Genomic DNA, 23,521 nt, shown 5'->3' with positions numbered 1-23,521 from the left:
TCCCAGAGAAGGGGAAGGAGAGACTCTTAAAATGCCACCTTGTGAGGACATGTTCAGCATGATCAGTGCTCTCAAGAGCAAACTATCAAACAGATAGAAGAGGATGAACATGAGGGGAGGGTGCTGAAGAAGCTGCCTCCATCAGATGCAGAATTACTAGCATTCATCTCTGTGATTCTACAGAGGAAGAGTCTGTTCTGGGAAAACTAAAGAAAGATCAGCGTAGTGTAGCTCTTTAAATAGAGGGTAGCTGGGAGATTTATAAATCCATCAGATTGACTGCAGATCCTGCAGAAACAAATCAAACCATTTGTCAGAATCACAAAGATAACGAGGAGGAAAGATGCGGCTGGGGGTACATTTGTTAAAAGGAAAGCATGCCAAAGACATATATTTTATTTCTACCACATGTAACAAACTTTCTGGAGGTGAGAAGCAGCAGACACCACTGATCTCAGACAAAGGAAGGCTTTCAACGCTGCTTTACTCACCAGTCTCAGAAGCAAAATAAGGGGGAAAAAAAACATTTTATCAAATAAGTTTTATCAAACTTCTTTCCATGGGGTAGGGAAGCAGACTGTCATGGAGGGATTGCGTCCAAACAGCATTCAGCACAGTATGATCTCAGCACGTAAGGACGTACTGATGGATTCTGCTGGGTCTGTTGCATGTCTTGTTCAGCATTTCCATTAATTATCAAGGTGATGGAATGGGGACTATGCTATTAAATTTTCAAGTGAGTTGAACTCCGGAAGGACTGCAGTGATACCAAATGACACGTGCAGAATTCAAAACAGTTTTAAGAAATGGAGGAAACAGTCTGGACATTCTGCATTCAACCAAGAGAAGTGAGCTGCTTCTCAGCTTAGGTGGGAATAATCAGTTGCTGAATTCCTTTTTAAAGTTCTTGAAGGAAATAAAGCGCACCTGAGAGCTGCAGACTATCAGCTGAAGATGGCCTTGGAAAAGGCAATCTCCTTACCAGAAGGGTTTAACAAGAGAGTATACTACAAACTGTATTCCATGTAATCCTTCCACTCAATACTTCGCTCAGCATTAATAAGGTCTCAACTGGAGCAGTGTGCCCAGAATTTCACAGCATGGGTAACAACAGATAAAAGGTCAAAAGAAGGCCAGAACGACCAAGGGTCTTAGAAAAATACTTCATACAGAATGAGTTATGTGAGCTTTCCATTGAAAAAGAGTCTCTGTTGCAGTGAATAGATCTGGAGGTAATAGATTTAAATCACAGCAAAGCAGATTCATGTTGAATGTTAAGCAGCTCTCTGATGGGAAAAATAAAACACTGAAATAGACTGCTAGGAGAACTGTAATATTTTCACTGCATATCTCTAAGGCTGTTAGACAAACTCTAAGTAGCACCAGCGGAACCGATCGGCCTTAGTACATTCTAAGTAACCTTCTGAGCCATTCGGCAGATACACTTGTCACAAACTCCTCATCCAGCAGATTTTCTGTTTAAACACATGTGCACAATGAGAAGGAGAAATCAGAGCCAACGCTTCCATCCTCTGAACTGGTATTATCTAGAGAGTCTATGTGTAGTCATTAAGGATGTCTGGGTATCAGGCCCACTAACCAAGCAGAAAAAACCCCTCAACACTGATAGCACAATATTCATTTCATGTCCCATTCAGACTCTGCAGATAACAGTCCCTCATCACACTGAAAGGCTGTAAAAATACTAAAAAAAATAAATAAATAAACAAAACAAAACAGCAAATTTTCAATCTTTGTTTTTAGCATGGGTAAAGCATAAACCAGTATTGACCTGTGAGGGCATCATTGCTCTGTCTCACTTGTCTCACTCTGCTCCAGTACCAATAGCCGCTCCACACATCTTGGTGCTATGGTCTCCAGACCACTCATTTGCAACAGTCCCCACTAACTCTCAGGAGATTGCTACAGCTCAAGGACATCTCGTCTTCTAGGAGACGTGTTTGTTGTTTACTCCAAATTGACAGAAAATGAATGAGCTGGCTGGAAACGAATGCATGCAAAGTATTATTGGAAAACAGCAGAAGATTATCAAGAATTGTCTTTCAGAGAATTTGATAATGCCAAATACACAAAGCAATACTCACGTTTAGAAGAAGCACAAACCCAGCATGCAACCTGAACTTCTGATGTGTAAAGCACCCATGGGGCAAACTACTCAGTTCTGTCAGGTTTGGAAGCGACTAAGAACTGCCTAACACCTTCCTCTGATTATCCCAAGTCCGGTGTAAATCACTAGAGCAGTACAGCAGCATACTAATCCTCCCTTCTGGATGAACACAGAACAACCTGAAAGCAAAGTCAATGGCATAGATTTATCACAGGGATACGTGCTGTCTGATAGTGTAATCATAAGCTAAGGGGTCAAGCATCACGAACAGCCTTGTCCTTGCTGGAGACATCAGGCTCCCTTCTTAAAGAACACACTTTCTCACATGGATCAAGTGGTGATACCACTTTTCTCCCCTTTCTTTTTCCTCTAAGAATTTAGGCTTTGCTGTCTGTAAGCAGTACCACAGTGGTGCTATCCTGGCTGCGGTTTGTGCCAATGAGGGAAACATTGTACCTGTAAAACAACATTTTTAGAATGCACCCAAAGCAACATAAGCTTTGAGGTGGAGAGAAGCACAGCAGCATCTCTGTGGGTCCAAATTTTGCATAATAATGATTAAGCTTAAACAGTGAATCCCTTCCAAGTTGAGATATCTCTATGGTTACTAAGAGATTTTCAGCATCTCGAGTACAACCGTGCAATATCCAAGTTTCAAATTAAGCTTTTTTTTTGGCTCTACCTAGGAATGAAAAATATCTAGACACATTTGTAACTGCTGCAGTTCTACCACACCTAACTCAAATACAGCGCACACTGTTTACCACCTGAGTAAGCATTTGCATATATACAAATCATGCTGCACCAGCTGAGCATTCTCCCCACACTGGCATTCCCACCTATTGCTCAGAGCCGCAGAAAACTTACATTTTAACTGTGTATACCAATTGAAACCAATGTTACACGCAAAGAGAGTTGAATCATAGAATGCCTATCGTTAGAAGTGACCCATAAAGATCACTGAGTCCAACTCCCAGAACAGAATGGCTGTGTGTGTAACACAGCTTGACACTGCCCAGAATTGAGGGATTTCTTTTTCACAGACACTATCTCTGCAAAATCAAGCCACAAGGTGCAGCTGTGCATCACAAACCTTTGCTGTCTCAGCTACCAGAGGTGCTCCTTGATTTAGTGTTAAAAGCTTGAAGATCCAGAGCACAAAACTTCACTTGCTGCCACAGCAAAAACTCAGAATGTCAGGGAGCCAACAATATGACCAACGGCAGTAAAATTATGTGATAACTTTATGACTTCCTGTGCAAAGCTGTAATTCTACCCAAGCGTAAGCACTCTGATTTGCCTTTATAGTCTAATCTATACATTCTCATGCACAAACAATACATTAGTAACTAAAATGTATTTGCAAACAGTGGCACTGTACTTGGCTTCCAATGTAGGAGTCTCATATTTTATCCAAGTCTCTAACTTGGGAATTTGGCTGTGAAAACAGGCTTTTAGGAGATGCTATTGCTCACGACAGTGAAGTTAAAACACTATTGTGCTGCCTTCTGTTGCCAAATGGAAGACCTGCTCGAAAGGAAGAAAACAGCACCTCAGATTCTATTCCACATTCAGCCCATTCACTTTGATGGGAAGACCTTCATACAGATTTGGAAGAGCCCACAACATAAATCCTCAGAGAGAAAAGAAACACTAGAAGTAGTCCTACAGCCTTATAAGAAAGTCATTTCACCAAAGCAGTATTCCCATTCCTAAGGAATCTAAGGGAAACACAGTCAACTTTTGTAAGCCAGTAACGCTGAAGGTTTGTGCTGACACAGAACTCCTATGCTGGAACAGAACTTTAAACTTATGAATCAAATTCCTACATCTGTAAGTTAAGATGGCGTACAGAAATTAATATTCACTGAAAATCTGGCCATGAGATGTAGAGATAATCAGTCTCTGTAGAGAGCACCGTATGTTCAGCCTCATGTGTTACAACTTCTTTTCAGGAGTCTCTGACCTAACTTTAAAATAAGAATTAAATAAGGCGCAGTGTGTGTGTGGATCTTGGGACAGCACCTGCCTGCAGCCCAGCAGTCAACCTGCAGTTCAAACAAGCACCACTTAGGTCCCAGGAACACCACATCAGCACAAGAAAACAGAGTAAGCAAGAGGCTTAATGAATTTGATGACGCCTCCCCATACAAAACGCTGAGCTGGTAAGAGTGATCCCACCCTGCATTAGACATTTCCTTCTCCTTCAAAGCATGATTTCAAGAGGCCTCTTGGTAGCCTTTCCAAGTCTTAAAATCAGCATGTTATCTCTTGTTATAAAGTCAGTGCTTTAGTAGGGACTTTGGCTTAAAGGAAATTAAATGCAAGTCTTATGTATATAAGAGACAGGCTTTTTGTTTGATATGATGCACACTGCTCTTAGCACTGTTAGCAAACAATTACTTCAGAGGTTCCAGCAGCCCAGTTTATCCATTATGACACAGCTCAGTCTGGCGTTTAGTACTGGGCTTAAATTCAGTATCAAATTTTTCACTTCTTCCTTCCAAGCTTTTTTCAGCGCTGAAAGCAAGAATCCTCCTGAACTCCCCAAGGAGAAAAGATACCACAGGGTGCTCACAGCACCATAACAAGTTGGAGCCACCCTCATTAACAAATTGGCCTCATTTAGACCAGAATGACCCCACAACCACAGAACGTTGCTCTCTATATTGAAAGGTGTGTTTTCTGTCCTCTCCCCGCCACAGATGTCTTGTGCGGTTTGGGGTCAGTCATTTTGGATGATGAGCACACACAGCTCATCTATAAAATAAAAAGAATTATACCCTTTCCATCTAAAGGTACTCAAAATTATGAGCTGATGTAGTGAACCAAGCAAGATCCAGTCAAGTAGAATAATTTCATTTTCAACATTGATTGGGGACCAATTATAGTGAAGCATTAAGAAGCAGGAATTACCTTTTAGTTATGCTTTTCTCTCCATAAATATCTTTACTATCTATGAAATTTGTTATATAGAAAATCGTTACACTCCCTTTCTTATTCTGAGCTGCAATTATCATCTGATGTTAAGATCACATCAGTGCACACTCCTGCCCTGTGCTCCACTACTGCTCATTGCCTTCTGGCGCAGGCTGCCCATAAACAGTCATTTCCTTGTCATTGCGGCCTTCAAGATAAGAGCTATTTTAAATGCTGAAGACTTCGGCTTACTCACAAACAAAGGGTTCTGTGCCAACTTGAGCAAGTTAGCCAGACTGCTCGAATCCCCTATTCCCATCTCATGAGAATCGTGTGTCTTTTATCATCTCAGAAGTGCCAATCTAATGCACCTAGACCTGGCAGGAGCCTGAAATGCTGCCTGCTGGCATCCTGCTCCCTTGGGAAGCGCCTGGAACAACAGCCAGCAGCAGACGGGGTTCAGCACAACACCCTTATGAAGGTTGATTTTTGGCCCTTGAAGTTTCCAGCTTGATTCATTTTGCCATTCTGCTCTGCTCCTTCTTGTGAGCACTTGTTTGGTTTCACCAATAAAATGAGCATTTGCCCTTGGGTTTTGCCAGGGATGAGAAGTTCACAGCTTGTGCTGGTCACTCTGTAGGAGACATGCAGAGAACATTAACCTTTTCCAGCTCTCTCAGAAGCAGAATTTTAGCCAGGGTTTCAATAGCAGAAAAGCTATCGTGTGGTTACGGAATGAGCATTTCTTGTAAAGATAATCAGCTTTCCTGTCAGCAAATGAATGCTAATGCTCTTTTCCTATTAAGCCAGACACCTTCTTTAAAACTTTTATGTCTTCTATATATCATGTTTTTTGGAAGAAAGTTTTGCTATTTCAAGAGCTGCCAGAGTGTTACAGACTTATATGATTGCAATTTACAGTACTTCATAAATCAGCACATCTAACTTACATGGGGCAGATGAGACTTGAAATTGACATCTTGTCTTTTTATGAACATTAAAATGCTTGAAATCCTGACATATTTACACATAAGTATCCCTGCTCTCTCAGCCAAATTGTTCCTAAAGTATAAAGCACTTTATATGAGCTAACATAATGATGACAGTCTGCAGATCTGCCCATGAAATGATGCAAGTGCCAAAGCTACAGCAGAGGTCAGCTTGAGATCAGAGATCTTTGCAGTGCCTGCAGCACCCAGAAGATAAAATCATGGCAGTGGGCACTCCATGCTTAGAGAATGGCACACAGTAACCCCATGGCTAAAGGTGACCATGGGAGGACACTGAATTGAGAGAGTTGTTGTTTTCCCAAAAGATGGAAATAAAAGGGAAAAGCAGCAGTAAAAGGGAAAAGCAGCAGTGAAAGGGAAAAGCAGCAGTGAAAGGGAAAAGCAGCAGTGAAAGGGAAAAGCAAGACTAAAAGGGAAAAGCAGCAGTGTTTACCTTCAAGAAGCTGGTGCTTCTTACTGAAGAGTGAATAAGAAGCAGTGGCTTTTTCCCCCAAGAGAAAACCCCAGCAGACACTGAACCACAACTTGTTTTTACTCAAAACCATATGAGAATGACTCTTTTATACCTCAGAAATATCTGTACAGAGGAATATCTATGATGGGGAAACCCTATTTAGGTTATCACCATTTTTCTATCCTTGGTTATCCCGAATGAAGATGAAATCAGAACAATCATAGAGACCCTGAACAAAATGAACAGAGACTCATGACAAAGCAGGACCCAACAAATGTCAGCTATCTTTTCAAGAGCCAGGTACATTCATTCTCCTTCTAATTTACTTTGATCCCTCTGCCTTTCTCTGCAACTGCAAAGTGCCTTTTCTGCCTCTAGCTGACAAGACAACCTGTGCAAGCATCCTGAGAAACTGAAACACACAAACCTCTGAAGGCGCAAAGACCACGTATGAGTGCAGAGACACAGCCCAGACCTGGACACAATCAACTCCATTCCTAGAAGAGAGAACAGATCTCCTGTAGAGACAATACAGCATCTACCAATGGTCCAAAGCCTGCACATGCATACAGAAGTAATGTCATCCAGCCAATGAGTTCTGCGGAAGATAACGTGATTACTGACACGCATACAGCAGTAGACTTACAATATATCTTAGAAAGGCTAGTGTATATATTTTGGAAAGGGGGGGAGTGAAACAAGCACATGACAAATTCTTTTGAGTGAGAGCCCATCTTGAAGTCCATGGGCACCTTCCCTCCAGCAGCACGGATCTCTGCATGCGGCTGCAGTGAGTCAAGTCTTGTCATGCTTTTGTTTCAAAACCCCTTTTTTTGAGGGGCAGCTTTCTTTGCACAGCCAGACACTAAGTGTCTGCAGAACAGGATCTACTGGCTACCTCAGAAGCAGCATAAATTTCAGCATCTCATGTTCAATTCATCCACAAAGTAATCTGCTATATTTCATGTAGAAAGCAAAGTAAAACACGTCCATACTGTTGCCTAACTGGGTTGGCCAGCTTTTAATTACTACATATCTCCTAGAGAAGCTGAAGCCAGATATTTCAGAGACGCTTTCCAGTCAGAGGGCAAGAGTCCACTTCTCATCATGAAGAAAAACGAGCAATTAAGCCAGGAAAAAAATCATCACATCATTGGACATGACCCCAGGAGGTGGATGATAGCCTTAAATGATGCGTCTCATATTGGCAGTCTGTGAAACCATACCAAAGAAATTATCTGGTTATTAAAAACACTGAGCAAAAGCAACCACCCTCTGGACTTAGTTGCTGGCTCTAATCAAATAAATGTTCATGCACATCCCTTATCACTCAGCCACACACTCTAAAACCTGAAAGAACAAAACTAATCAACACTAATAATCAACTCTGACTTGCTCTTGGTAAGCCTCACTCGCTTTTTAGTTATACTTCTCCACTTAAAAAGGTATCACTTAAAGAAATCAACCTTCCTCTTCCCTCCTGCCAACAAGCACTGTTAGCAGAAGACACGTAAAATATTACAGCTATCATTATTGTCCTTGTATGAGCCAGCCATCCTGAATTGCTTCCCTTCCCTACAGCAATATAGCTGAATGGTTACAGCCAAGAGAAGAGCAAGCTCTACTATTAGTTACGCTAGTGCAGATGCCAGCAGAAGCTGAGCCTGTCGTTACATTGGTGAAATTATTGTTACAACCAATTTGTCTCGTGGTCGGGGTGCAGGTTCATTTTTCTAAGCGCCGTGGCACAAAACAACGTTTGCTCTCAGGGTCCTCACCAAAGGCGCTATGCAGAAGCTGTACAGGACAGTGGAACACCTGAACCTGAAAACACCTCTGAATTATGAATGAGGCAATTCAGGAGAAGAGACGCTGAAAGACATTAGGTGCCCAAATGTGCAGTGAGAATGAGACTCTTAAATATGAATGGATTTAACTTCCCCACTCTACAGCCCGGCAGGTACGTCTGCATTGCTTTCATTATATGGAGAAATAACAGTGTAGACAAAGAAATGCCTGTTTTTAAGGGTATTTTTGGCACTTCAGCCTGAGCCCACCCTATCTGATTTCAGGCACTTGACTGAGACTCTTAACAGCACCTATTTGGCAAAACAAATGCCCTCTAAAGATATCCATCACCCTCCAGTGCCTCCAGCAGTCCAGACAACATTCACCTCAGCTCCGTGTCAGCGATTTGATGGCAGAATTTCATCCCCAGCTTCCCCAGAGCTGCTGCTTCCCAACAACAAGAGCTCAGCCAGGTGGCTGTGCCAGCAGTGCCCGGAGCCAGGGCTGCTCCATCTGCAGGCTCCTGCACAGGGCAGCACACACAGCAGCAAAGGTGGCTTGTGTCACATCTCATCCATTTGCTATTCAATGAATGCAATGATTACACTCACATGGCTAAACCATCCCCAGACAGCACACAGGATGTATAAATCCTAACAATTAAACATAGTCCCGGACACACCTATGCAACCTTATTCTCACCTATCTCTCAAAGAGCCTTTCTAGGAACTTAGAGTTGGTAGAGGATTTTCCATCCCTATTAATACAAACTCAGGCAGCCAGCACAATACAATCATTTGCATAATACACGTACACCACAAGAATCTGTATAACAGATACCTTTGATTATCTTTGGTAGCACAGAGGCAGCGAGCAGAACAGAAGGAAATAGAAATACCTGCATGCTTTCCCCCATCTAGATATGAAAATTAAGCAAGGTGTTCCATGCATGTGTTTTTCGTATTTAGCACTAATTAAGCAAGGTTAACTCAAGATCTCTCTTGATATTCCCAGCTGCCGTGAAGCATCTTCATCAACTGCACAACAGCGTACAAAGCTCTGCCAAGCTTCAGCGATCAAAATCTTGACTGTGGTTTTCCCAGCATCACAGCACTGCCTCCAAAACCATCAAGTTAATAAAAATCCCATAAATAATAACAGCGTTAATTAAGTTTGCGGATGGTGTTTGCTTTCCTCGGGAGGAACTGACTCCTGATCTTTGAAATGCAGGGTCATATTTGGTTAACATTTTAAACTTTTCTCTGGATGAGGAAAGTGATAATCTTAACCTTTTCTTTGCTTTTTTTTTAATGAAAGCTGAGATTTGCCTAAAGTAACGAGGTTACAGCAGCCAGACCTGTTTTGCTGGTGGGGTTTCTCCTAGTCACTGGGCTGGTGGGATGGCTGCAGCAGAGCAGTGCAGCCACTACAGTGTCACCTGTTGAATTTACTACCATTGCAATACAATCAACAACTGCGTTATAGCCTATGTGCACTAAAGCAACCACAGCACCCCACAGCTGACCATTAGGGTTTTGCCATGGATTGTGTTATTTTTCTTCACATTTTATGCCACATTTTGGATTTTTTTATGAAACACTGGTGACAACAGGCCAATGTTTTAGTTGTTGCAGAGCAGTGCTTGCACAGAGCCAAGGACTTTCCTGCTTCTCATGCTACCCTGCCAGCAGCTCCTTGCACACAAGGAGATGGGAGCAGAACCCGACATGAGAGGGAGTCCTGCAAACGGCTTGAAATGAACTCACCATGAAATGAACTCGCAGCCAGCACACTCACAAGCGACCTTTAAAGAAGCCCTTACCGAGCAGTTCTGCTCTTCCTCCCCACACTCAGAGTTTATGTCCTTCTGACAAGCAGAAAATACAAACCTTCTGTCATTCCAGCGCAAACTTCATGCAATGAAGCTGTTTATCCAGCCAAAGGTTAAACCCACGTGCTTTCCTGCTGACTGTGCCCATTTTGAAGTTTGGTTGTAAAAATCCCCCTCCCTCCCACATTAAACAAAAACTCAGTGACACCACTTAGAGTTACTCAGGGAGGCTCAAGAAGGTATTATGTGTGTTTCTCTCAAAGCACTGCAAAAAGTTTGCATCTATAAGAAAAGCAAGACATCCATTCTCTATGCACATATCTACTTGGGCAGAGCAGAAGGACAAAGTTAATACTGATTCTCCCTACTTTAAAGGACAGGTTGCACCATTCCTTACCAGCTCACAAACACAGCTGCTCTCATTAAGGTTCTCCTCTTGCATCAGCTCAAGAACAAGCTTGCAGTAATAAACTTCTAATAGAGACATGCATCCATCTCCTTAACTTCTTGCATTTGCTCCTCAAGAATATGAAATGTCTTCACAATTGAATGTATCTGAATTCTACAGAGATCTATGGGAAGTGGAGCTGAAGAACACTTGCCCTGAAGTCTGGATCTGCAAACCCAGTCTGATTCCTTCTCCAGACTTTGTGCAGTTTATTGAGTTGAGAACAAAGGCACAAGCATCACTGCCCCCTGCTCAGGAAACGTCCTAACTACAGAAAGCATTAATATCAGCAGAAAACAATCAATGAGAGGATCAAAGGAAGAATTCAGAGCCAATGCCTCCCTTGCTACTCATCACTGTGCCTTCTCAAGAGCAGTTCCCCTGGGTTCCCCAAAGCCACCACAGTTCACACCAGTTCCTCCCTCAGCCTTCTGTGGGAATGCAGCAGGGATACATGAACCTGTGATAGTCAAATGTAATTTGTTCAGATCTTTGCCTTCGGGGTGAACACCGAGATGCTGCCATCAGCCAGAAAATTTGTGATCTAATTTAGAGGCAGCGAGGCATATCTTTTCTCTGAGGCTTTTGGAATACAGAGCTGGGCTCCCGCTTTTACATGATCTAGCAATCTTATTTTCTGAAGAGCTAAACACCTTTGCTCTATAGGGCTGATGGCAGGGACACATTCTTGCATGTTACAGAGACTGAATGGCCACAGGACACCGTGCACCAGCTGGCGAGGCAGGTTCTGTGGGGACACTGCTTTTGGTGCTGGGGTGCTCCCAGCCCTTAGCTGGCCATTCTAGAACTTTGTGTGCTTTCTCTTGAGCTCCCATTTGGCATGAGCAGATTAACACAGCTGTAATGAGTGACCAAAGGCTTCAGCTGTAGGGTTAATGCACAGAGGCAGCACCTCGTACTCGCGAGCAAAATAAAACCGCAGCTTCACTTAAAATCACTGCAATTCAGGCTCCCCTCCCCAGGATTCCCCCACAGAAAGCCGGGGCCAAACCTGCGATGCAGAGAAGAATCCTTCGGCTCCAGCTCAGCCGAGTAACACTCGAGCGCATTAACAAGGGGCGAACCGGCCTTAACGCCACGCGGAGCAGCAGACGGGGACCGAGCACCACCTGGCGGCAGCTGCAGCACGAGGACCCGCACCCTGCTCCAACCCTCCTTCACTACCAGCTTCACGTGGGGACAAGCAGAAAGAAAAACCCCATAAAAGCATTTTTATACCCGCAGCGCAGCCTGCAGCCCTCACACCGTGCCCACAAACCCCAACACCCCGCAACACGGGGCGAGAGAAGCAGAAAAATAGCAGCAAATTACCAAATCCTCTGACCTGCTTCCACGTCCTGCAGCAGCAGCTCTCGCTCCGAAGGGCTCCTCAGCTGCCAGAGCCCGAGTGCTCTGATTTCCCCTTCCTGCAGGTGCTGATGTTCCTCCATCCGGCACCTGTGCCACGTGGCAACAGCACGGGGCAAGTACTGCACGTGAGGATGGCTTTGGCAAGCAGCATTTCACTGCTTGAACTTAACATCCCTTGAACTTACCATCCGGGGCAGCCAAGACTCCTCTGGTTGTGTTTGGGATTAATTCTGTGTGGTGGCTGAATGGCTGCTGCCATCTGATACCTCCCCACTTCACCAGTACAAAAACAATTATGCACGGCTTGAGCAATCCCACCATATGAGATGTGTTGTACTGTGTCAGTGATTAAGTCACAACTGTAAGGACCGTGAAATATACTGCTTGAACCACTCACATACCATTCAATTCCACAGGCCAAGGCATGTAGGGAGGTATGTAAGGTCCTAAACTGGTGACCACACAGAACTGTGGGCTGCTGAGAAGAGCAGGAATGTAGAAATTTGGCTTTAGTTCTCCACCATGCTCCAAAGCTCCCACAGTCTGATCCCAGAATCTCTCCTGGCAATGCAACCCAGCCATTCAGACCAGCTGTTCCATCATGGAGGCATCTGCCATTTCGGGTGTGTTCAGTTTCCAAACGGTGCCATGGGAATACATACAGTTGCCACAGGTGCTTGAGTGGAGCTCTCTGATACATTAATTCAAACCGGGTGCAAAGTTAATTCCCCGAAGTGGCTAAAAAATGGAGGGGGAAATCAGTCACCACAGCACCTCATTGCCAGCCAGGGGAGAAGAGAGAAGGTGCAGCATTTGCTTACAAGCAGGAGCTGGTTGGCAGTTGGTACAATATCGACTGGCCTTCACAGATGTGCTGTACAAACATTTACATTCCTCTGCAGACCCCATTCATTTTTGTCTGCGTATTTAAGCCTTTTCACTGTAGATGAGGGCTAAGGAGAACCCAGACCACACACTAATGATACCACAAATGCTCCAAGCTTGCAGACCTATAGAGATCACAGCTGGTGCAGGGCTGGGATACTCAGCATGATCTGGGGCTAAATAACAGGTAATGGGGTTCTGCACTATGTGGTGAGCAGGTGTGTAACTGAGGTGCAGACAAATGGACTCACTTGCCCAAATGCCACTGCATGTGTCTCAGCAGCAAACTCAGCACCAACAGTTGCACCCAGCAACTCTCGAGCTCTATTACTTTTATTCCAGCTGCTTTCTGCCAACTAAGGTGACTTATATGTTGAAACCACCCCCCAGGAGGCATCACAGGGTTCCATAGTACAGGAGAGTTTCCATCTTTAATGGAAAATTAAAGCTTTCCAGGAAGTTGAACTTCTAAACCTCAGGGCAAACACTCAAATTGTTATTTTTCTTACTGTCAAGAGAAAAGCAAATTCTTTCCTAAGACAGAAGTGTGTAACTGTTGTTTCCATAATGTTGAACCACTTCGTTTTATCATGTCAAAACATCCTAAAACATTCGTATGCAAGACAGTAAACAATGTCCGCTTTGAAACCAACACAAAATTAATCTACAGAAGGAAGTCAGGATGATTTGTTTTGACTTTTTCCTTTCTAAATTGGCAAATCAGAAGAAACCTGAGATTTCAGCACTAACAAAACTGCCTTTCCATGAAGGTACTTCTTCCAGCCCGTGTCTTAGACCAGCTCTTCATACACCAACCAGACTGACTCCAGCCCCATTAGTACTCATGGCTTTCTAGGCATCATATGGTCCTGTTTAAGGCTCCAGGATGTTTGCATACTAAATGCCCTGCGCTGTTTTCACTTTGCCCATCTTCATATTATTTTACTTTTACAGCTGACAAGTGCTTTTATACTCCGGGAACACAGCAGCGTCAAAAGCAGATTGAATTTGCTGATTGCTGGAGTTCCTTTGTGCTGCTCACACCAAATTTCTTTCCCCTATAATACATCTGTTGTTTGTGTATCCGATAAAGTTAATATCTGTGAAATCAGTCATTTCCCCTCGGTCTAAATTATACCGCAACAGACAGAAGATTGACTTCATTGTATTGACAAGAGAGAACTCTCAGTGCTTATTATTTGCGGTGGCTGGGAGAGATTACAAAAAGCACATCCAATGGCTTTATCAGGGGAGTCTGTTTCCAATGGGGGCTGATAAGTTGTGCACGTTAAGAAAGGGAATCGTTCATTTCTAGCAAACTTCAACTTCTTGTGAATTTTGCTGAGGAAGAACTAAAGAAACAGCATAAATCAAAGTATCGTTCCCTTCCTCTTTCCGTGCCCGTATCCTGTTTAACACTGATCTCATGTGCAATATTTATGTCTACATAAATAATTCAGGAACTAATTAATCCAATTCTTTTATAATTACCTCTTATAATGGCATACAGCCCAAATCCCAGCAGCTTAATTGCTACTTAATGGAGATATTTATGACACCAACACTGGTAAAGAGTTTAGGCACTCTCAGTTATTTCAATTAGGGATGAGGCTTAAGCTACTAAACTCTGATTTAGATTTCAAGCACCTCTGAAGTTCTGCCATTTGGAGACGCACAGGTTCTTTGTTTCAGAGGGGTTTCAACTCTCCTATTTCATGTGTGAGCATAATATTGTGGCACGGGAGTCAGCACTCGTGTACTGCAAGATACTGCAGTACTATTTCTGCATGGACTCTGGCAGCAGGGTTAATACCTGTGGCCTGATATTGCAAGCTGCATCCAACTTCAGCACGTCACATCCCCTTGTTCTGTAGTTTATTTCTCCATAGGGGAAAACCGCTTTGGTTTTAGAAAGAAAGGAAGGTTAGCTCATACATTTCAGCTTAGCAGGCCTATGAATTTCCCATCAGAAGAAAAAGAAAGAGAGAAAGGACCAAATGTCTAATGGGCCTGTCTGATTTCATAATCATGCTCTTAAATGCAATTTCCAGTGAGTAGGATATTTCCAGAGCACATCTGGATACGCACTGCCAGCTATATGAGCACCTTGTGAGGTTGTCTCACACATCACTTAAAACAAACCTCCCTGAAAATATGCAAGCATTCCACACGGTGCCATATAATTAAACTCATGGCATCTTCCCTTTGCATTCATTGCACAGCTCTCAGGGGAGCTGCTGTATCACTGTTTCTAGGACAAGGAAGAGCTTGTAACAGCACCTCTGCTTCAGGGATGGCCCGTGCTCATATTCTCCTCTGGGCAACACATTATTAGATCTCTGATGTTTGAGTAGTTGGAGGAGAACGTGGCATTCCTGCTCTGGGTGGCTGCATTGCTTTAGTTTATTTCAGCCTCAGAAACAACCGAGCTTGGGCAGGACAAAGAGCTATAAAGACATTTCAGAATCCAAGGACTGTATTTAGTTCAACCAGAATGAATTCTAAATTGATTTAAATGAAGGGAAAAGAAACAGTTCTTAAATGAAAAATGAACACCCACAGACTGGCTGCCACAGATTAAACTACACATACAAAATCACTCCTTATACCAGCGCAATTTCCCCACCATAAAGAAGTTCTACAATGTTAATGGTTTACAACTTGCTGAAACACTGCCCTGAAACTTTGTTCTGTTGCTTGTGAAGTGTGCTGTAAGAACCAGTACTTGCTAATGAGATAGAACATGTCGGCATCAATATAGAAATCCAGTGTTAAAGCATTTAAAAGCTTAAGAATCTAGCTTCAAACTGAGAATCATTTAGTTTTTATGATTACTTTTATCTCTACTGGCAGTTAAAAACATCCTCTTACGTCTTAATCTAGTCCTAATCAAGTGTTGTAGTTGGTGTATTTTCATGAGATCCAGCAAATTTATTCTATTATGCTGTTACAACTGGTGGATATTTATGCATCAGGATGCAAAGGAGCAAATCCTACAACTACTGTTTCACTAAGGAAGGTTTTGTAGTCACACTGAGAGATCAGGAAAGGAGATTCCTTGGTTTCTTTGGAGCAGCAGGACAGGCACGATGTACTGTGCCCCAAGTGAGGCACCAATCCCCTCATCCACCAAACACCTGATATTGCTGAGAAACCGTTGTCAAGTGCATCAACAAGTGCTCAGTATGACTTTTTGGCACTTTATCCCCCCACCTACCTGCTGTCCCTATGGCATTGCACTACCCTAAGGTTCTTTGAGGTTCACAGTTGAAATGCCCTGTTAAAGAGTAAGGACTTTTGTGTGTCAATTGGTGCTTTGTGAATTAATTGCTTTTGCCCTGACCTGCCTCACAAAAATGAGAAGCTGGATGTGAGCTAACAACATTGGACAAGAGTTGTAACACAGACATTTTTGTGGAAATTTAAGATAAATTGAGCTGCTAATAAAAGCGATTTCAGATGAACCCTTTTAATTTGGGGAAAGGATTTCATTTCTCTGGCACTAACCAACTTCTTAGAAAGTAAATGAAACAACCTCCATGCCCACTCCAATCCCCACCCCCATTTCTAATGATATTCCAGACCTGATTTTTTCAATTAAGAAAAAAATAGCAACCTGACTTTCTACATACTAGATCTTCTGTTCCCTTCACTTGAAGATTCAGGGCAGATGAGCATTGGAGATCACCTAAACAAGCATTACACTAAAGTCAAAAGAGACCTCAGGGGATGGTGCTCAGTCCATACTGCAGAACAGAGCTGCAGGGATTATCAAGCTTCCTCTTGCAGCCCTGCAGAGAACTAGTCAGACAGCTCTGATTTTGTTCCACTTTCAACCTCTTTCTCTTCTGTTTCTTAATAAACTTCTCAAGGAAAAGGACGTGAATGAATCCCTCGGGGTCGCATCATTTTAGGATGACAGTCTTTGTTACTTTTATTCTAACTTGATTGCCTGGCTACTGTAACAGGACTGCACTATCCCACAATGGTCCAATGCTGATCTCTAATATCCCAGCTTGCCCCAGGCACCAAATATTCACACTATGAAAATTCAAGATATGGGAACAAAACTGAGCCCTGTGTGAACCACTTTATGTGAAAGAATCCCCTGCCAAGGTAACTCTGACACCAGCAGAGCCTTCAGCTGGGATCCTCTCTCTGTATCCTGCCACAGCCCATGTGTGCAGTGCAACTGAAGGCTGCTGGGTGTAAGGACTGAATGCAAGAAACTGCTGGCATTAAATTTTCATCCAAACAGCTCGACGTGACTGAAATATTCAGCAAAGCATTTTGAGGAGAAAGGTATTTTATCCAAAGGAACCTTGTGAGTTTTGTAACTTCACCGACATGGGTGGAAGAAGTCTACTTTGTGAGCTGATGGTGATTTATCTGCTTTATTAAGTCCCACAATAAAGTACACGGTGCTTTCAGTGGGACCAGAAATTAGGCTTTCTGTGAAATGCAATGGAAAGATGGAGGTTCCACCTCAGTTACTCTGTTTAAAATGCAGAGAAGCTCCTGTGATGACTTCTGGGTTATTTCAGCTCTAAGAACAGTGCCAACAAATAGCAGCGCCATCATTGCTTGGGCTGAAAATAGGAAATAGAACTATTTTCACTTGATCATGGAATTCCCCAGTATACTGTAGAAATTAATTGCTTGTTTCTCCAAAGTAACCTGTAATCTTGATCTCCATTTACTAAAAACAAGTGAATGTACCAAATCCTTTGGCAGTTCTCACTTATTTTCAGAAGACACTTTCCTGCACATGTACATCTTTTACTTCTCTAACTCTCTCAATGTACATTTCAACTAACAATAAATACTAATATCCCATCCCCCGTACTTAATAACTAAAATTCTTCGGTAATTTCACAACCAACAATGCCCAGTGTTAAAGGTTTCACTATTAAGTCTGATTGAATATGATTAAATATGGCTCATACTTTCCAAAATGGGTTGCATGATAGATTTAAATGAACTCATTAGTGGTTAATGCAGCAAAGCACGTTCTAAATGCTAATGTTTGGCTGCCTTTGGCTCGTTAATTAATTTGAAGATTGTGTAATTATCAGAGCTTTCAATTAGCATACATCTACTTCTTTTTATTCCCAGACGACAGTTGTTTGTGTGTAACTATTGGAAATTCAATCACATTTATAATAAAAATAGGACATCAAACTGCCCAAACAAGCGCACTCTGCATGGCTACAGCAGCTTTGCCTTTAAAGTCTTTTATCAATTACTTTTATTTTCCAGAACATAAGCTCTGTAGCTTTGTCTCAGCACAGAGAGGGGGACACCGAAGTACGTGGCACTGCCAGATAGTTACATACCTCTGAAGAGTTAAGATGTGTAAGGTCTGAATAGCATTCAGATAGAAGCAGCACCAGAGCCTGGCCTGTTGTTTTTAGTTCCTCTGTATTTGCTTTTAAAGGCAAGCAGCAATGAAGCAAGGCAGTGAGGCACAAACATCCCATCCAGAAGAGGTGAGCTGGGGTGGGTAAGGACACAGCACAAAGCTGGGCTCCCAGAGGCTGTGCAGAAGCCCATAGGCTCAGTGTTTGACACCTGAAATATATGTACATATGTTGTATGTACATATATTTGTATATATATGTTGACACAGAAATATATGTACAAGTGGGGGCAATGAATGCGTGGGCTGCTCTACTTCAGATAACACAGCTGCATGGAAATAAAGCAAGAAGTCTCTTAAGCAGATATTAGGCACAGCAATGGGGCCATAAGTGTGACAGAAGCTAAGAACCGAGCAAAACTTTGTAGTCAAAGCTTGTGCCTCTAAGTGAAAGAAGTGGGTTATGAAATGCAGGCATTTCACAAGCATCAGTGTGGATTCACAAAAGATGTCATGGGCAGAACTGGTGTCTGAGTTTCCTGGAGCTGTGAGGTAGAAAGGGAGCAGAGCTTTATCTCAGAGTCATTTTGAATGACAACAGCCGAAAAAGTTCAGTTCACTGCCTGAATCATTTCTCCCATCTTTTTTAAAAGCACGTCTTATCTCTCTAACAAGTCGCCGTGGTTGTCTCCACAGCCCACGCTGAATTTGCATCAATCCTTACAACCTCCACTAGGAAACTCATTTGTCATCTGTGGGTTTTGTTTGTGCTAAATAAGGGATCCTCTGCTGTTGTTACCCAGGGCCACAAACAGCTGGAGCAGTAGCTTCATTAGCATGCAAGCAACTTCCTGAACAGAGCCCTTTGCTGCCAACAGCTGCAGGAGCAGCAACGTATTAACATATGGAATAATCAAGCCCAATAAGTAACCATTACATTTGCTAGTGGAATAGAACAACTTTGTTTGCTCAGATCTTCTACTTGTATCTCAGAAAAAAACCCTCAAGATGCATTACACAGATACATCATCCGATGCATCTGGCTTTTTAAATTGCTATTAATCACTGATGTTTTTCCTGTGTGCTTTTATACTGCTATTTATGATTTCAGAATGAGCAGCAAGGCATGATTAAGCACAGAGCCCTCCACAACCTCCCCAGAACTCAAAATTCTGGAGTCTTCATTCCAGTGAAAAATATAGCAAATGATTATGAAGCAAAATGTATCGCTCTTACCTTCTCCACTACTGCTTGTTTTGATGCAAAACATTGGTTAGTTCTTTGGTTTTCTCTGAGCTGACTTCCTAAACAAGTGCTATTTTCAGACAGAGGTTTTCGTCGATTAACAGTGAAGGGATTAAAAAAAAAAACCAGGGCTTGATTCCATTCATCATTTACAGTGAACTAGACATGCTGAGTTGTGTATCTGAGTGAAACAACACACCACCAAGCCTGACAGCAGCATTACTGCACATGAACACACACAGGCACATCACTGAGTGGCTTACCCAGTGCTCAGCCAGCTTAGTGAATGCCTGAACCTCTCCCGACACCTGCTTTCTGTCTCCTAACCACATCAAGCCTGGGGCTTGCAGCACCTCCCATAGCACAGCCCCAACCCCAGACACTCACTGTCAGGTGTGCTGCTCCCTCTTATCTGGGAGCTGTACCCACAACAGGCAGCTTGCTGTAAGCACAGGGCTCTGTGCAGCTCACTCCTGCATTTCTAACTTGGAGGAAGCTGCTGTGACATCTGCTTTCAGATTTCAGCCTCCTCCGTGGTGGCAGTGCATCAATATTTCAGTTAATAAGATTAAGAATTTGGATGGTCGTAGAGACAGGCTGCTGTATGGAAATGCCATTTCCTACAGCAGCTGGAAAGGAGAAAGGGAGACTCAGCAGCTGTCTAGAGGTGGCAGAGATGCAGGAAGGGCCTGCCAGAGAGATGAACCAGGGAACATTTTATTACTTTAATTACTGCTGAAGGGCACAGGGACAGACGAAAAACAGAACAACCAGTGGAGCTTTAGCCAGGGAGGAGGAAAGGAGCAGGGCTCGCGGGTGGCTCTTGGCACCTGCAGAGTCTCCTGAGCTGATGAAAAATAGATGATACAAAACTGACTGCCTGCATTAGTTAGTGTGTGGCTGCTGATACTGGGAGATTCGACAATAAACCTTTCCTGGAGGACATCAGCATCTTATTTCAGTGTTCGCCAGATGACAGCCTCCTGCTGCAATATAATCCCTGTAAACTTCTTTCTCCTTTCTGGCCCACCTGTTTATGCTGTTTTCCTATTTCACACCGCCTCTGTCTTCCCAGCAGCTGGAGGACTGTGGTCCCAGTCCACACTGTCACATTCACCTTCCAGTCTCAATCTTTCTGTATTTGCAGCATAGTCCAGCATCTCCACCTCTGCAGCTCACAGACCTGTGCACTATCATTTATTCAGCAGACAATTGAGCTGACAGGCTGATGTTAACTTCTTAACAGTTGTATTTATTTACCAAAGTAGTAAATTGTTTCCTCTACGGCACAAAGGGGTTGGTTTGAACAAACTAACATCTCTGCAGTTTGGTGAGATTTGGTACTTGCACGTACTTTCTTTTGAAAATACACATTTTTCTATCACCGAAGTGTCTGAATTACAGGCAATCTTGGGATCCAAACTTTTTTCTTTTTTAATGACTCCTCCGGCTGCTGTTTTGTATAGAAAAGAAAGCGGGCTGGAAGTACAGCAAATTGGCTCACAAGAAACGGGAAATAATAACGCCACTTATGTATGTTCGGAACCTGACTATGATTGTCCCCATTCCAAGGTGACTGTTTCCTAGTCCCAGTTTTGTTCAGATCATATTGCAGCACTGTGATGTTAACTTCTCTTCACACTTAAAAGCTTGATGCTGCATCGCTGTGCTGTATTCAGGAGGGGTCATAGGAAACCTCAGTGAATCACCCACCAGCCCTATTAGTCAAGCCCCAGTTGTTACCTGAGTTTCTGCCATTGCCCTTTGATATGAGGGGGCATCCGGAGAAAGGAGAACAAACCCTTGCAGTTTGCCATGAACAATGCAGGAGCTTTGCTGTAACGTACAGTGTTGCTGCACCAGTCCCAGCTGGAGTAACAAGTTTAGGAAAACGGTGGAGATGTAGAAATCTAATGGGAAATCAACAAATCCTCACACAGCAGCAGTGATAAAATAGTATTAATAAAATCTCCTTTGCTGCTTTCAAGTTCTCCTTGGGGATATGGAAGCAGCAGAGAACACAGAACACACCTACCCCTCTGCCTCCACCGGGACTCCTGGATCCTTAACATCTCTCTCAATTAGGGCTGACAGAAAAGACTTTCCTTTCTTATGATCTATCCCCTGCGGCAGCAGCAGATGCCTCAGGTTGCTCACCCAGTGCAGGCAAGGGAAGAGCAGGTGGCAACCCAGAGCTGGAAGCAATCTGCATACAGGAAGGACAGCACATGCATCTTCATGCTTTTTTGGTCATTCCTCATGCTGAAAGACACAAGAGCACCCTCAGGTGCCCATTTGTTGGAGAACACCTCCAGAAATCTCACTGTGCTCTAGCTCAGAAATAGCTTCTTTGTCCGTATATTTGTACAAGGGCATATATACCTGAGCACATCTGTGCACGCTGCAGAGCAGCTCTATAGAAGGGAGAGGACACTCACACTGCTCCAGTCTTGGTGCATACATATCAGGTAGGGACTCTGCAGTCTATCCTGCTTGCTTTGGGGCAGGGACTGGTTCTGGCTTTTGCGACGGGTGCAGCCAGATGTGGCTGCTGCATTGGTTCAACAGCCTGCCTGCTGCCAGGCATCCCGCCACCTCTACTGCTCCATGCTGGGAAGGAAAAAAGTAAAATAAAAGCAGTCAGGGTCAGTGAGCCCACAGAGAACAATCACCCCTCTTCTTATGGAAGCTGCTTCTCTATCCAAAGACATGCAGTGCCAGATGCTGCTTTTGCTAGGACTGATACTGCCTGCTCTGTGGCCTTTCAGGGGTTGTTTCACAGTGGTCAGGGCTTCAACTGGATGCAACCACTACATGGAATGCTTGGGAGAAGCTTCAGAGATTTAGTTTTTACAGTTCACTGCTTTTGCCTCAGAATCCCCATTCAAATTAAGATTACTTGTATGTGACCTCAGTTGACAAATGACATCTTAGTTAGTCAGAAGGTGGCTGAGGTTCTCCAGTTTAAGAAGCGTTACGCTTTTAAAGTTCTGCATTTGCAATAGATTTGGTTATTTTTGATTCCTTGTGACATTGGTGTACTTAAAAGCACTATAAGAGACAAGACAGCTGTGTGGGCAGACGTCAGGAATAGGCAGGTCTCCCTTCTAAAGCACTATGAGATAGAAGAAGCTTGGAATGAAATAACTTTTTATCACATTAGAAAACATTTACTGCCTGAAAGCAGTTTAATAAAATACAGTTCTCTTCCTTAGCACTCTCATCAAATATATTAGCACCTCGCTGGGGCATTTCATGAATTCAGTTCTCTGTTCTGTCTAAATGCAGCATCACACACACACCTCCAGTTCCCAAGGATCCTGCCCCATTCCTGCTGCTGTTTCCACCCCTGGCAGCCTGGCTAGGGAGTGTGGCCCATGTGGAAGCTGCAGGTAACCACAACCCTCAACCAGGTCTTCCATCCTGCTTTATGCTAGATATGTTCAGGAAGGGAGATTCTGAGTGTTATTCCCAGCTCACCGAGGACCTGCTGGGCCTGAAAACCAGGAGGGGTAACAGCACCAACCTTTACAGAAGAGCAAAAGTTGTATGCATAAAACTTGCATACAACATCGGGGCCCACCTTTGCTGGAACATCAGTAATACAAACCCATAAATTACCGAGCCGCTGTACATATTTATTAGAGCAGAATTTCAAAACTGAGAGTCTTATTTCATTTTCACAGTCCCCCCTCGCCTTCTCAGTAGTGACAGAGATGGTATTTCTTACAAATAAGATTCTTATTTCAGTGTTCATTAGATTGTTTGTCAAGAAGAGCAGCTGTTGTTGATGCATTGATTAAGATGCACTGGGGACGGCTCAGCCTAAAGAAGAAAAGACACAATAACAGATTTCAAATACATAAAAGGCTGCTACAAATAATAAAGAAACCTCTTCTCCTCCCAATCCCCATTCAGGGTGGACAAAACAGTAAGTTTTTAATTGCTACAAGGAAGATACAGATTAGACAAATGTACTTTGTCATGAATGCTATCACAATATTGGGATCTTGTTCAGGAAAGCCTTAGAGACCAAATTAGCAGCTGTCAGACATAGGCACAAACCGCCTGCCCGACTGTTGA

The 23,521-nt window shown here is 43.3% G+C and overlaps 1 long non-coding RNA gene across 1 annotated transcript in view; it reads right to left on the bottom strand.

The window, feature by feature from the left end:
* The window catches only part of LOC107318268, a 114,133-nt gene that overhangs the window by 89,511 nt on the left and 1,101 nt on the right, over nucleotides 1-23,521 (bottom strand). Inside the window, exon 2 of the long non-coding RNA XR_001557248.2 lies at nucleotides 11,591-23,263. This is a non-coding gene — a long non-coding RNA (uncharacterized LOC107318268). The remainder of the gene's footprint in view (nucleotides 1-11,590; nucleotides 23,264-23,521) is intronic.

This window comes from Coturnix japonica, chromosome 9, assembly GCF_001577835.2.
Source record: "Coturnix japonica isolate 7356 chromosome 9, Coturnix japonica 2.1, whole genome shotgun sequence".
In the NCBI taxonomy this organism is placed as follows: Eukaryota; Metazoa; Chordata; class Aves; order Galliformes; family Phasianidae; genus Coturnix; species Coturnix japonica.
The sequence above is the reverse complement of the archived record's forward strand: the minus strand, read 5'-3'. Positions and strand labels throughout refer to the sequence as shown.